The following is a 14,478-nucleotide window of genomic DNA, read 5'->3' as shown; positions in this document are numbered from 1 at the left end:
TCTACTAAATTCTATACCAAAAAAAAGGTTTGGAAGCACCAATTCTGTCATACTTAAAACATACAATGTAACAATGAGCTACTACAATATTGTGTACTATACTGCCATGATTTGTTGAGTGAATTCATAATAATTTACTAAAAAAAAAAAAAAAAAAAGTTCAGAAGTAACTATTCTATCATATTTAAATTTAATATTTTTTACAATGAGCAACTTTTTTTTGAAATGCTATAATACAGTAATTGTAAACCAAAAGGTCCATTTCTCTATAGCATGCATAGGTCCCCGAATTACGATCACCACACACAATCTAGCCCACGGGAAATCCCAAGTAAAAAAAAAAATATATATATATATATATCATACTTATATGTATATAGGGACAGCGTGGCGCAGTGGAGAGTGGCCGTGCGCAACCCGAGGGTCCCTGGTTCAATCCCCACCTAGTACCAACCTCGTCACGTCCGTTGTGTCCTGAGCAAGACACTCCACCCTTGTTCCTGATGGGTGCTGGTTAGCGCCTTGCATGGCAGCTCCCTCCATCAGTGTGTGAATGTGTGTGAATGGGTAAATGTGGAAGTAGTGTCAAAGCGCTTTGAGTACCTTGAAGGTAGAAAAGCGCTATACAAGTACAACCCATTTATCATTTATTTATATACATATAGACACTATGCATATATATCATACTTATATGTATATACATATATATATATATCATACTTATATGTATATATGTACATATATATACATATATACACTATACATATACATATATATATATATGTATATACATATATATATATATATATATATATATATATATATATTATATAATGTATATAATAAATATACATATATTTTTTTTTATCTTCCTGTTTGAATATTTTTAGTGTTTGGTACAGCCAGACTGGAGCAGGAAGGAATAGGAAGAAGGGGAAAAAAGAATACAGAGGGGGAAATTGTGGGGATAAGAGGGGCGACAAGTCAAAAAAAAAAAATCATAGTTACATATACACAAAAACAAATACATGGAAGTGGGAATGTCATTCATCCATTTATGCGCGTCACCAATTAGATGACGAGGCATTTGGCTACCTTAAGAGAGTCATAGTTACTCCCGCCGTTTACCCGCGCTTCAATTAATTTATTCACTTTGACATTCAGAGCACTGGGCAGAAATCACATCGAGTCAACACCCGTCGCGGGCCATCGTGATGCTTTGTTTTAATTAAACAGTCGGATTCCCCTGGTCCGCACCAGTTCTAAGTGAAAGTTCTAGGCCAAATTCTTAAACCCAATGAGGCCTTTGAGTCAAAATTTAGGGTACCCCTGCGCTATACCAAGGGTCCCCAATGTTTAATGTAGGATTTCTACGTGTGGCAAATAAATACAGCAAAAATAGGAGCGTCAAAGTGAGTCAGACTATATTTAGCCGGAACTTCCCCACCTCGCGCACTAGATCAGGCTCTTTCCCCCCCAGCAAGGTGACGTTCCACGTCCCAGGAGCTAGCTTATGTAGCTGAGGATTGGACCGCCATGTGCCCTGCCTTTGGCTGCCGCCCAGCTCACATTGCACCCAGCCTCTATGGCCCCTGCTATGGGTGGTGAGCCCATTGGAGGGGGGACCCACGTTGCCTCTTCGGGCAGGCCCGGCCACCAGGCACTCGCCATCGTGCCCTGGTGACCTGCGTCCGAGCGAGGGAAATCTGGGTCCTTGGTTTTTATTTTTCATAGAGGTCTTCAAGCTGCTCTTTGTCTGATCCCTCACTTAGGACCAGTTTGTCTTGGGAGACCCTACTAGGGGGCAATAAAGCCCCAGGACACAATAGCTCCTAGGACCATTGGGACACGCAAACTTCTCTACCACGATAAGGTGGCAGCTCAGAGAGGAGATGGTGGTTCGGGCATCTGGTCAGGATGCCACCCGAACGCCTCCCTTGGGAGGTGTGTCGGGCACGTCCGACCGGTAGGAGGCCACGGGGAAGACCCAGGACACGTTGGGAAGACTATCTGACACCTTGGGATCCCCTGGGAGGAGCTGGAAAGAAGTGGCTGGGGAGAGGGAAGTCTGGGCTTTTTCTGCTTAGGCTGCTGCCCCCGCGACCCGATCTTGGATAAGCGGAAGAAGATGGATGGATGGGCAGTTCTCCTTTAAGTTGGAGTAAATGTTGTTGTTTTTTTTTTGTTTTTTTTGTTTCTGTGCAGCCCAGTACTGTATGCTGTTGTATAGAGAAGTGGTTCTCAACCTTTTTTCAGTGATGTACCCCGAGTGAACATTTTTTTAATTCAAGTACCCCCTAATCAGAGCAAAGCATTTTTGATTGAAAAAAAAAGATAAATAAGTAAAATACAGCACTATGTCATCAGTTTCTGATTTATTAAATTGTATAACAGTGCAAAATATTGCTCATTTGTAGTGGTCTTTCTTGAACTGTTTGGAAAAAAAGACATAAAAATAACTAAAAACTTGTTGAAAAATAAACAAGTGATTCAAGTCTAAATAAAGATTTCTCCACATACCATTAATCATCAACTTAAAGTGTCCTCTTTGGGAATTGTAATAGAGATCCATCTAGATACATGAACTTAATTCTAAACATTTCTTCACAAAAAAATAAATCTGTAACATCAATATTTATAGAACATGTCCACAAAAAATCTAACTGTCAACACTGAATATTGCATTGTTGCATTTCTTTTCACAGTTTATGAACTTACATTCATATTTTGTTGAAGTATTATTCAATAAATATTTTTATAAAGGATTTTTGAATTGTTGCTATTTTTGGAATATTTAAAAAAAAATCTCACTTTGTACTAATGGTGACATCTTAGTTAAAAAAAAAAAATCCTATACTGTTAAAATTTACTCAGATTTCCCAACATTTATTCACAGTAAACTATCCATCCGAGGATGTTGTAGTCGTAATGATTTGTGCAGTCCTTTGAGACATTTGTGATTTGGGGCTATATAAGTAAACATTGATTGATTGTTTGATTGATTGATCCTTCCATCTTTCCAACTGCTTGTCTCTCTCTGGGTGGAAGGATTGCTGGACCTTACTGTAATCAAAATGTACTGTAACATTAGAAGAAATGAAAAAATACCCTTATATTTCACTGTCTTACTGAGAAATAGTGTTGTTCGGTATACCGGTACTAATAAAGTACCACGATACTAATTGATTGAAATCGGTACTATACTGCCTTTGAAAAGTACCGGTACCATTCTTTCATCTAAGTGCCGCTGTGCGGCGGTGACTACAAAGCCGAGGCGCATGATGTTGAGTGTGTCAAAATGCACACACAAAGTGCAAACAAGCAATAGCATTGTGTTGGGGAAGAACGGCAAAACAAGTCTACTGGTTAATAAAGAGAGTAGTATGGAGGTATTTTAACTTCAAAACCAACGGTAAAGTTGACGCTTTAACAAGGAAGCGCAACGCTTCAAGTGTTAGAACACGCCTCGCTAAATATGGCGATTAGTCTTACCATCTTTGCTTCAAACTTAGGTAAACATTTAAATAATGAACATTCAGATTTGCACACAGAGTTATAAAGAGTGACAGGATTAATGTAGTAAGTGCACCTGTCCCGCTGTCCGCTCCGGTGCAGACTGTAGTAGGGGAGCGCAGGGGAGATGTTCCCTTCAGTGCAACGTACCCCGCAATGGGTCTGCTAAGATACGCCTTCCGGTCAGAATTCGAGGCCACCAATTTGTGACAATCTTGTTACTTTATTATTACTTTTGCAGGACACAAACAAACCCATTAATCACTTTACTGCACGCGCTCCTCTGTCTGTACTCGCCCACTGACATTACTCAGATAACACGTTGACATTCTCACAACCACATACTGTACGCTACTCTCATGAGTTAACAGCTCTGTAGTGCACATGTATGTACAAAATATGTAGATATGTAGACACGCACATAGCTGCTTGGATTGACGCCAAATATTAGTGGAGTTAATACCGCACAGCTAACGTCAAGGAGTGCAAGTAAAATTACTGAATTTGGTAACAAATGTTACAATTTGTGTTTCATCTTTAACAGAAGTGTGTTTTACCTGCTACATGGCTTATCTGGGTACATTTATCCATAGTTTTATTTTTAATACTTACTAATAGTTGTATTTTTCCTAAAGCACATACCAGGATTGGAAACTATAAATCCTGACACATGTAATACAATGTAAGAGTTTGTATTATATTCCAATCGAATCCTTGATTATGACAGACTATATGTAATATGGAAAATTGTAAATTGTTCTTTGAGTGTAACAAGAAAAACGCAATGTGTTTAATGCCCTTTAAATTTTATTTTAACCTTTTTAAATTGTTCTTTGAGTGCAATAGGAAACATTTGTTTATTGTATTGAAATATTTTCTGTTAAAATGAAGCCCAAATTGACACTTTTTCGTAATTCCCTTTACTTGGAAAAGTATCAAAAAGTATCGATATACATATTGGTGCCGGTACCACTACCAAATTAGTATCGTGACAACCTTACTATGAAAGTAATGGATTTATTAGCCTCTACTGTAAATTTACAATTAACATTTTTACATTGTTGCTAAATTCTTACAAGAATAAAATGAGCTACCTTTTAGTGTGAAATACTGGGATAGAATCCAGCACCCCCCGCAAATCCGAGAGGGACAAGTGGTAAAAAATGGATTGATGCTACTAAATTCTTGTGTACTATATATATTTAGGTTTCATCCACAATTATGACTTGCCTTTTTTGAGAATTCCTTCGAAATCCTCCCAAAAAAGAATCACTTTTATCATATTTACATTATAGAGTAAATATGATAGCCTAAGTACTATATACTTAAGCTTAATTAATATTTACAGTAAAAAAAAAAAAAAATACTGTTGTGCTGTGGAATCCTGGTACATTTTTATACAATGCAGGATTTTGTATACAAACAAGGAGGGTATTTCGGTCCTTCAAGTTAACAAGTATTATAGCATTTCAAACAAAAAGTAGCTAGTCATTGTAATGAGTAGCAAATGTAATGATGATAGAATTTATTCTTTTGAGGGGAGCGGGGGAATTAGTAGGAATTCTACTACAAAAAGCAAGTCGATATGAATGTGAATGTGTGTGTTGCAGTGATGGGAAAGTTACTTGGAAAATGTAGTAAGCTAAGGTACAAGTTATTTTTGATTAAATGTAGCTAAGCTGAAACTACACCCGGCGAATTGTAGCAAAATACACAACAAGCTACAAACCCCGTTTCCATATGAGTTGGGAAATTGTGTTAGATGTAAATATAAACGGAATACAATGATTTGCAAATCATTTTCAACCCATATTCAGTTTAATATGCTACAAAGACAACATATTTGATGTTCAAACTGATAAACATTTTTTTTTTTGCAAATAATCATTAACTTTAGAATTTGATGCCTGCAACACATGACCAAAAAGTTGGGAAAGGTGGCAATAAATACTGATAAAGTTGAGAAATTCTCATCAAACACTTATTTGGAACATCCCACAGGTGTGCAGGCTAATTAGGAACAGGTGGGTGCCATGATTGGGTATAAAAGCAGCTTCCATGAAATGCTAAGTAGTTCACAAACAAGGATGGGGTGAGGGTCACCAATTTGTAAGCAAATTGTCGAACAGTTTTAGAACAACATTTCTCAACGAGCTATTGCAAGGAATTTAGGGATTTTACCATCTACGGTCCGTAAAATAATCAAAAGGTTCAGAGAATCTGGAGAAATCACTGCACGTAAGCGATGATATTATCGACCGTTGATCCCTCAGGCTGTACTGCATTAAAAACAGACATCAGTGTGTAAAGGATATCACCAGATGGGCTCAGGAACCCTTCATAAAACCACTGTCAGTAACTAGAGTTGGTTGCTACATCTGTAAGTGCAAGTTAAAACTCTACTATGCAAAGCAAAACCCATTCATCAACAACACCAATGAACGCCGCTGGCTTCGCTGGGCCCGAGCTCATCCAAGATGGACTGATGCAAAGTGGAAAGGTGTTCTGTGGTCTGACGAGTCCACATTTAAAATTATATTTGGAAACTGTGGACGTGGTGTCCTTCGGAACAAAGAGGAAAATAACCATCCGGATCGTTATAGGCGCCAAGTTCAAAAGCCAGCATCTGTGATGGTATGGGGGTGTATTAGTGCCCAAGGCATGAGTAACTTTCACATCTGTGAAGGCACCATTAATGCTGAATGGTCCATACAGGATTTGGAGCAACATATGTTGTCATCCAAGCAACGTTATCATGGACACCCCTGCTTATTTCAGCAAGACAATGCCAAGCCACGTGTTACAACAGCGTGGTTTCGTAATAAAAGAGTGCGGGTACTTTCCTGGCCTGCCTGCAGTTCAGACCTGTCCCCCATCGAAAATGTGTGGCGCATTATGAAGCGTAAAATACGACACCAGACACCCCGGACTGTTGAACGGCTAAAGTTCTACATAAAACAAGAATGGGAAAGAATTCCACTTTCAAAGCTTCAACAATTAGTTTCCTCAGTTCCCAAACGTATATTGAGTGTTGTTAAAAGAAAAGGTGATGTAACACAGTCGTGAACATGCCCTTTCCCAACTACTTTGGCACGTGTTGCAGCCATGAAATTCTAAGTGAATTATTATTTGCAAAAAAAAAAATAAAGTTTACGAGTTTGAACATCAAATATCTTGTCTTTGTAGTGCATTCAACTGAATATAGGTTGAAAAGGATTTGCAAATAAATATATTCCGTTTATATTTACATCTAACACAATTTCCCAACTCATATGGAAACGGAGTTTGTACATGGCAAAAGTAGCTTGCTACATCAAAGCTACTTTTAACGGTATTTATATCTATGGGAGCACATGCATGATATCAATGTTAATGTAACTGAGAGTGTACAAATGGACCCAATAAGAATCTGGTACTATTAACTATCTGTCATTTAGCTGGGGACACCCTACAACTACCGCTAGGGTAATTTATTAAGTTTCCCTTTTCTTTGGCCTACCCCTATGATGTTATTCATCTTCTCGACTTACAGTAAAAACAGCATCCATCTATATCTTAACAAAAAAACTACGACTTATGTGTTGTTTGGGAACATTTGGCAATGGCTATGTGCAGTAAAACCTTTCATGAACTCAACTCACCTTAATGTGTGTTCCTAAATTTGTGTAGGACGTATTAGATCAGGGGTCCCCAAACTACGGGCCCCCCAGTGTCCAAAATCCGGCCCGCGGGAAGTCCCAAGTTAAATTATTTATTTGTTTGTTTTAATTATTATTATTATTATTTTTTAATCTGTCCTTTGTATTCAATTTCCTACTTCTTGTTACTCTCAGTTTCTCCTAGCCGCTCAGGCAAATTATATTGTCTAAAAAGGCATTTTCCCCATTGATAACGTGACATCGCACTTGCGCGGCAAATACATGCTCTATCAGTCAATTAGTGGATGGGGAATATTAATGCAGTCGTGGTCAAAGGTTTATATACACTTGTAAAAAACGTAATGTCATGGCTGTCTTGAGTTTCCAATAATTTCTACAACTCTTATTTTTTGTGATAGAGTGATTGGAGCACATACTTATTTATCACAAAAAACATTTGTGAAGTTTGGTTATTTTATGAATTTATTATGGGTCTACTGAAAATGTGACCAAATCTGCTGGGTCAAAAGCATACATACAGCAATGTTAATATTTGGTTACATGTCCCTTGGCAAGTTTCACTGCAAAGAGGCTCTTTTGGTAGCCATCCACAAGCTTCTGGCAAGCTTCTGGTTGAATTTTTGACCACTCCTCTTGACAAAATTGGTGCAGTTCAGCTAAATTTGTTGGTTTTCTGACATGGACTTGTTTCTTCAGCATTGTCAACATGTTCTCAATGGGGTTTAAGTCAGGACTTTGGGAAGGCCATTCTAAAACCTTAATCCTAGCCTGTTTTAGCCATTCCTTTACCACTTTTGACGTGTGTTTGGGGTCCTTGTCCTGTTGGAAAACCCAACTGCGCCCAAGACCCAACCTCCGGGCTGATGATTGTAGGTTGTCCTGAAGAATTGGGAGGTAATCCTCCTTTTTCATTGTCCACTTTACTCTATGTACAGTAAGGAGCCAGTTCCATTGGCATAAAAACAGGCCCAGAGCATTATACTACCACCACCATGCTTGACGGTAGGGTGGTGTTCCTGGGATTAAGCCTCACCTTTTGTCCTCCAAACATATTGCTGGGTATTGTGGCCAAACAGCTCAATTTTTGTTTCATCTGACCACATAACTTTCCTCTAGAAGGTCTTATCTTTGTCAATGTAATCAGCAGTAAACTTGAAACGAGCCTTAAGGTGTCGCTTCTGGAGCAAGGGCTTTGTACTTGCATGGTAGCCTCTCAGTCCATGGTGATGCAAAACATGCTTGACTGTGGACACTGACACCTGTGTTCCAGCAGCTTACAATTAATTGCAGACCTGCTTTTTGACGTTTCTTGCTTGACTCTTGATCATCCTGAACAATTTTCTCTCAGCAGCAGGTGATAGCCTGCAATTTCTTCCTGATCGTGACACTGACAAATCTGTGTCATGCACTTTATACTTACAAAAAAATGTCTGCACAGTTGCTCTTGGGAAATGGCTCCAAGTGACTTTCCTGACTTGTTCAAGTCAATGATTCATTTTTTCAGATCTGTGCTGAGTTCCATTGACTTTCCAATTGTCGCGTTTGTAACCGAGTCTAATTACTGCATCACATGAGCCCTATTTAAATGGGCTCAAAGAAGTCAACAGGTGTCATCAATCATAATCACTCACATGCAGTTAAGAGGCCATGCCATGAAGCTAATTTGTTTTGAATGTAACTTTTCTACACCACCAAAATTGATAATGTATGTTGCTGTATGTATACTTTTCACCAGGCAGATTTGGTCACATTTTCAGTAGACCCTTAATAAATTTATAAAAGAACCAAACTTCATGAATGTTTTTGTGTTTTTGTGCTCCAATCACCCTATCACAAAAAATAAGAGTTATAGAATTGATTGGAAACCCAAGAAAGCCATGACATTACGTCGTTCACAAGTGTATATAAACTTTTGACCACGACTGTACATAATGTATATACAGGCCGGCCCCCGGCCAAATTGTTTCAACCCAATGCGGCCCCCGAGTCAAAAAGTTTGGGGACCCCTGTATTAGATGAAGAGAGCAGTTATGATTTTGGTTTACTAGGGTAAACAACTAAAAACTAAGGTATGCATACTGTAAATTTGTCTAAATAGGATTAAGGACACACACTATTGTGAGTTTAGCTCGGTTGGTAGAGTGGCCGTGCCAGCAACTTGAGGGTTGCAGGTTCGATTCCCGCTTCTGCCATCTTAGTCACTGCCGTTGTGTCCTTGGGCAAGACACTTTACCCACCTGCTCCCAGTGCCACCCACACTGGTTTGAATGTAACTTAGATATTGGGTTTCACTATGTAAAGCGCTTTGAGTCACTAGAGAAAAAGCGCTATATAAATATAATTCACTTCACTTTCCTGCGCATCATCTTTATCAATAAAGGAAAAATATAATCTGCAGGAAATAATCCCTCTGCCATTTTCAAGTATGTATTTTTGTTTTTCTTTTGAGTGGTCAGCCTGAAGGGTCCCACTGTCTCTGACTTCTTTGTCGTCATGTGACATGAGTGCGTGACTGTTATGGTTTTGCTTCCTTGTTTCAATGATTTTGCATCTACTTGGCCAGTCCATATCGTTTCACCCTAGCCTCAGCCAATTGTGACTCATCATACGAACACCAAGCAATGATTATGGATTTTCTCCGTATGGATGTTCTCATTCATTAGGTCATTGTATTTTCTCCATATTAGTTTGGCCCTGGATTCGCAGTCAATCAATCGCAGTCAATTGATGTAAACTACCTAGTTAAATGGGTGTAAAAGTACCAAATCTACTGCCAAGCTACTGGAAAATGTAGTTAAAAGGGAACATTATCACCAAACCTATGTAAGCATCAATATATACCTTGATGTTGCAGAAAAAAGACCATATATTTTTTTAACCGATTTCCGAACTCTAAGTGGGTGAATTTTGGCGAATTTAACGCCTTTCTATTATTTGCTCTCGGAGCGATGTGACTTCACCTCGGTAGTCAACCGCCATTTTCTCAAACACATAAACATCGAGTCAAATCAGCTCTGTTATTTTCCGTTTTTTCTACTGTTTTCTGTACCTTGGAGACATCATGCCTCGTCGGTGTGTTGTCGGAGGGTGTAACAACACGATCAGGGACGGATTCAAGTTGATTTACGTAGAATGTGCATCGATTAGCACGGTATGCTTATCGATGCTAAAATGCTATTTGGGCTAACTGTATGTACATTTGTAGCTATATTTGCATCCAGCCTTTCTCTCCACCCACATTTAATGCCAAACAAACACTTACCAATCGGCGGATTTAAGTTGCTCCAGTGTCACAAGATGCGAAAGTCCCGATCGTTTGGTCTGCACATTTTACCGGCGATGCTAAGGCAGACATGGCAGAGAGATGTATGGATATCCTGCAGACGCATTTCCAAAGATAAAGTCAACAAAATCACAAAGGTGAGTTTTGTTGATGTTATTGACTTATGTGCTAATCAGACATATTTGGTCGCTGCATGACTGCCAGCTAATCGATGCTAACATCCTATTTAGGCTAGCTGTATGTACATTTGTAGCTATATTTGCATCCAGTGTTTCCCTCCACCCACATTTAATGCCAAACAAACACTTACCAATCGGCGGATTTAAGTTGCTCCAGTGTCACAAGATGCGAAAGTCCCGATCGTTTGGTCTGCACATTTTACCGGCGATGCAAAGGCAGACATGGCCGAATAGCGTCAATAGCTATTCGCTCAATAGCTTCAGTTTCTTCTTCAATGTCATTATCGCTATCTGCCTCCATACTCCAACCATCCGTTTCAATACATGCGTAATCTGTTGAATCGCTTAAACCGCTGAAATCCGAGTCTGAATCCGAGCTAATGTCGCTATATCTTGCTGTGCTATCCGCCTGGATAGCATGTATATCACTGGATGACGTCACAGGAAAATGGACGGTGGCTTCACAGATAGCGAAAATCAGGCACTTTAAAGCCTTTTCTCGGAAAATTCCACAATGTGTAAAATTTTGAAAAAAACATCGAAAAATAAAACAAGCCACTGGGAACTGATTTTTATTGGTTTTAACCCTTCTGAAATTGTGATAATGTTCCCCTTTAAGCTACGTAGCTTAGCTACATGTATTTTGTTACTGTCCATCACTGGTGTGTTGTGTGTGTGTCCAAAATGGCTTATCACAAAGAGACAAGGAATGGTTGTTATTATTATTGCTTCTCTAGCAGGTTTTGGGTGTGGCTTGGGCCAGGAAGGTTGACCTGCTCTTTTTGCTTGCCGCCCCAAGCCACACCGTTTTATAATTTCCAACTGTCGGTGAAACCGTCGTGAATTCACACAGGCGAGTCCTGAGGCGCAAGGAAGGCAAGTAAAAGAGACTGGAGAGACTGTGTGTTTAGTTCAGCTTCTCGAATGTGCAACCCCTTGGCCAAGCTAACCATGAATACTTGCCAAAAAAGAAAAGAGAAAAAAAAGTTTTAATTTCACATGGATTTCCCGTAAAACAAAAAATAAAAAAATATAAAAACTTTTAAAAGTTTATAAGTTGTGTTACGTTTTGTGGCTCTGTACTATTTGTCTTTAGTGGCAGAGGAGGTAAAATGTCTCTTTTGATACTAAAGGTTGCAGACCCCTGCTCTATACAATACTTAAGTATTGCACTGATTGCATCATCTTAGTTTCTGTATTTAATCCTACAATATAAACCATTTTTTCCACAGTAAAATACTGTAATTAAAATGTCCTGTATGATTACAAAAATATTACAATACACTTATATTTCACAACAATTAGCTGTTATTTCTCACTAATATACTGTAAATTACAGGGGGGGGATGAGTCTGCATACAGAGATGAGGTCCTGAAACTATCAGCGTGGTGTTCAGTGAATAATTTGGCACTGAACACCACAAAAACCAAGGAACTCATCTTTGACTTCAGGAAAAACACTGCAGACCCCGCCCCCCTCTACATCAACGGCGAGGAGGTGGAGAGAGTCAGCTCCTTCAAGTTTCTCGGCACCCTCATATCTGCTGACCTGTCCTGGACCCAAAATACAACTGCGGTCATCCAGAAGGCCCAGCGGAGACTCCATTTCCTGAGGGTGCTGAGGAACAATAGACTGGAGAGGCAGCTGATGGTGACCTTCTATCGCTCGGCTGTCGAGAGCCTGCTGACGTACTGCATAACAGTGTGGTACGCCAGCTGCACTGAAGCAGACAAACAGGCGATTCAGAGGGTCATAAAGTCGGCACAAAAAATCATTGGCTGTCCCCTGCCCTCCCTGAAGGACTTACACAACTCCCGTTGCCTCAACAGAGCAAAAAACATTACCAAGGACAGCACACACCCTGGCTTCCACCTGTTCGACTTGCTACCATCAGGCAGGCGCTACAGGTGCATCAGAGCCAGAACCAACAGGCTCAGAGACAGCTTCTTTCCCAAAGCTGTCACCATGTTGAACTCTAACTTATAATAATAATAATTCACCCCTATACAATAAATGCTCTAATACCCTACTGTGCAATACTACCCTTCGAGTGCAATACGTCCGTCACTGATTGGTATTTATTACTTCGGTACTCCTGTCTTGCTCTGTATATTGTACAGTATTTGTATTTTGTACTTCTATAGTGTTTTGCATATTGTACAAAATTGCTTATTATTTTTATTGGATAGTAGTCTGTTTATTTCAATTGTTAGTTTTTCTTTTTTACCTCTTATGTCATTTATTTCACCCCATATTTGTTCCCACTACCGCACCTTAAGTTGGAGTCTTTATATAATGACAATAAAGTTCATTCTTCTTCTTCTTCTTCTTCTTCTAAATGTTTCTGTGAAAGTAATGCAATTATTAGCTCATAATATGGTGTGAATTTACAAGGAACATTTTTACAGTGTCACTAAGTTCGTATAAGAAATGGTAATATAATGAGCTATGTTTTTGTATAAAATGCTACAAAATTTTTACATACTATAACTGTATTTTTGCTCCGTAATGATCTGCTTAATGTACAAAATACTGCTAAATTGTCAAGGGAACAGGCTCAAAGAGGTCTTATAGGTCAGTTGTTTATTAAAGGCAAATCGTTACTTTTCTTTTTAAACCTACTACCAGTGTTGGCATGCTAATGGGAAAATTAATTTTGATTAGATGTAACTAAACTATAGGGGAAGCTTACACAGCAAAGTAGCTTGTTATATTTAACAGTTTTTACATCTATGGGCCCAAATGTGTAATATTAACGTTATTGTTAATGAGAATGTACAAATGGACCCAATTAAGGTCCATTACTATTAACTATTTGTCATTTTGCTGGGGACCTACAAAAACTACCATTAAGGGTATTTATTCAGTTTGCCTTTTTTTTTGGCCCACCCCTATAATGTTATTAATTTTCTCTACTTACAGCAATGACTTGTATGTTGTTTGGGAACAGTTGGTACTAGTTATGTGCAGTAAAACTTTTCATGTGTGGTCTCAAATTTGTATTGGACGTCTTAGATTTGGTTTACAGAGTAAATCATAAATTGTCATGTGACATGAGTGTGTTACTGTTATGATTTTGCTAACTAGTTTCGATTATCTGCCTTATCTTGCCTCTGATTGGCCAGTCCATAATTTTTCGCTCTAATATTAGCCAATTGTGACTCATCATACGAACGAACACCAACCAATCATGGATTTTCTCCGTATGTATGGATGTTCTCATTCATCCAGGTCATTGTATTTTCTCCATATTTTTTTGGCCTGGATTTGCAGTCCATTTTTTCTCTTTGTAGTTTGTATTTTTGACGTAAGCTACCGAACTACATGTGTCTAAAAGTAGCTAAGCTGCAGGGAAAGCTCCTCGTTGAAAACGGTAGCTACTGAGAAATGTGGTTACGCTATGTAGCTTAGGTAAATATAGCTTGTTACTGCCCATCACTGCCTACTTCATATTCAAGAAACTAATTTACTTACTAACAAGTTACTTTTTGTATAAAATCCCACTATATAGTACCACAATACTAATTCTACTATATCAGGGGTCGGGAACCTTTTTGGCTGAGAGAGCCATGAAAGCCAAGTATTTCAAAATGTATTTCCGTGAAGTGAAGTAAATTATATTTATATAGCGCTTTTCTCAAGTGACTCAAAGCGCTTTACATAGTGACACCCAATATCTAACTTACATTTAAACCAGTGTGGGTGGCACTGGGAGCAGGTGGGTAAAGTGTCTTGCCCAAGGACACAACGGCATTGACTAGGATGGCGGAAGCGGGAATCGAACCTGCAACCCTCAGTTTGCTGGCACGGCCGCTCTACCAACCGAGCTAAACCGCCCCATAT

Source organism: Nerophis ophidion, linkage group LG15 (genome assembly GCF_033978795.1).
Source record: "Nerophis ophidion isolate RoL-2023_Sa linkage group LG15, RoL_Noph_v1.0, whole genome shotgun sequence".
NCBI classification, from domain to species: domain Eukaryota; kingdom Metazoa; phylum Chordata; class Actinopteri; order Syngnathiformes; family Syngnathidae; genus Nerophis; species Nerophis ophidion.
Note: the sequence above shows the minus strand (reverse complement) of the source record.